This window comes from Mandrillus leucophaeus, unplaced genomic scaffold (assembly GCF_000951045.1).
Source record: "Mandrillus leucophaeus isolate KB7577 unplaced genomic scaffold, Mleu.le_1.0 Scaffold498, whole genome shotgun sequence".
NCBI classification, from domain to species: domain Eukaryota; kingdom Metazoa; phylum Chordata; class Mammalia; order Primates; family Cercopithecidae; genus Mandrillus; species Mandrillus leucophaeus.
In genome coordinates this window covers 700,681-703,130 of record NW_012105342.1, presented here as the reverse complement: position 1 = coordinate 703,130, position 2,450 = coordinate 700,681, and positions in this window count along the sequence as shown.

Here is a 2,450-nt window from a genome sequence, read left to right as displayed (position 1 = left end):
CAGTACTTTTGACCTTTTCAAAATTCCAGTTCAAAGTTCCCCCAAATAAAAAGGTGAAATACAAAGGAAAAAAAAAATCTCTTTCACACACTCAAATTATGTAGACCCCAGTATAATGTTCAAGGTCCGTTTTCTTTTGAAGAATTATTTTAAAGGAACCAGGGCAGGGATTCTTCCTGTGGGGCTACAGAGTAGAAGATGGCAAGGAGGGGGCGGTGAAAGTATAAAGAAACCATTTGGCTTGAGCAAGGGGGATTGTGATCACAGCTGTCATTTAGTCTGGTGTACTAACAGAAAACACAGATTTAAATAGATGGTTAAAGAGGAAAGTGTAACCGCTAGAAGAATGGAGACGCACAGGAGAGAGTGGCTGGAGTTCATGAATACACATTTTTTAAAAGAAGACATACGAATGGCAAACAGGGATATGAAAAAATGCTCAACATAACTAATCATCAGGGAAATGCAAATCTAAACCACAATGAGATATCATCTCACACCTGTTAGAATGGCTATTCTCAAAAAGACAAAAGACAGTAAGTGTTGGCAAAGATATGGAGAAAGGGGAACAATTTCTTTGTTGGTGGGAAGGTAAGTTAGTACAGCCATTATGGAAAACAGTACCAAAGCTCCTTTAAAACTTAAAAATAGAACTGTCCCATGCAGCAATTCCACCTTTGGGTATATAACCAAAGAACATGAAAACCGTATGAATGAAGAGATATCTGCACCCCCATGTTCTAAAATGAATTCATAAATCCATACATATATACATACATACATAGGAGAGAATGGGAAAGCTCTTCCTACAGTAGAATAACAATTAATAAATGTAGAAGGAATGGGCCACGTGCAATGGCTCACGCCTATAATCCCAGCACTTTGGGAGGCCGAGGTGGGCAGATCATGAGGTCAGGAGATTGAGACCATCCTGGCTAACACGGTGAAACCCCGTCTCTACTAAAAATACACAAAAATTAGCCAGGTGTGGTGGTGGGTGCCTGTAGTCCCAGCTACTTGGGAGGCTGAGGCAGGAGAATGGCGTGAACCCGCGAGGCGGAGCTTGCAGTGAGCCGACATCACGCCACTGCACTCCAGCCTGGGCGACAGAGCGAGACTCCGTCTCAAAAATAATAGTAATAATAATAATAATAAAATAAATAATGTCAAAGGAATGGAAAGAGAAAGTTATGACTTGGCAACCATCATAGAGGAGGCTGGTTTGGATGGCAATCATCAACAGATGTGAAGTTGAAAGATAGAGGTTTGACCAGAAACAGGATACTGGCATAATCTGAGACTTCCTCACACAAACTATAATCAAAGGGGAAATGATGAATTTAAAATAATAACACCTGGCAGACAGCAATATCATTAAGTGATCAAGGTGAATATCACCAGTGGTGGGAAGGCTAACATCAATGCCTCCGATGCGATGCATTGAGAAAAGCAGGGCATCATCTTTGGGATTGTCCTGCCAAGAATGCATGAGCTGAGTCTGGCCATGAGGATAAATCAGATGGATCTAGGTTCAGGGTCATCCTACAGAATGCAAGGCCTGTGCCCTTCAAAACTGTGGAAAACGTGACACAGAGAGGAAGGCTGAGGAGAATGAAGGCACACGAGAAGTGCGCATGCTCCTGGGCAGGACCGTGGGCCAGAGAAGAAAAAGAAACACTATTTGGGCAGGTGATGAAATTGGAATGGGGTCTACAGATAGGATAACAATATTCTTCCAATGTTGATTTCCTAATTTGGAGAGGCTCATAATGAGTACATAAAGAGCATCCATGAGTGGTGAGAATATACACTGAGTTTTTTGGGGGTGAAGCAGCGTCACATCCACAACTTTCTCCCAAAACACTGAGAAAAAACTAATGATAATTGAGATCTTTTTTACCTTGAGAAAGAGAATGTGCACAAGCTCAAGCCATGGGGTGCATGCAATAAAATGTTTACAACTCGGGAATTTAAGAGAAGAGACACAGGAATTCTTGGTTCTATTGTGTAACTTTTCTATAAGTTAGAAATTATTTCAAAACATATCCAGAAAACAATATTGAGAGTTTCATTATTTTTTAGCATAGAATTTGGCTACGAGCATTCCAGTGCACCATATCTCCAAATGACTAGGACTTTTTACCTGATGCCCAAGGGAGGGTTCTGTGTGTGTGTTTTGTTGTTGGGTTTTTGGGTTTTTTTGGTGTTTTTTGTTTTGTTTTGTTTTGTTTTTGAGATAGGGTGTCTCTCTGTCACCCAGACTGGAGTGCAGCGGTGCAATCTCAGCTCGTTGTAGTCTCAACCTCCCAGACTCAGGTGATCCTCCCACCTCCGCCTCCCGAGTAGCTAGAACTACAGCCACGTGCCACCATGTCCAGCTAATTTTTTGTATTTTCAGTAGAAATGGGCCATGTTGTCCAGGCTGGTCTTCAACTCCTGGCTCATGTGAT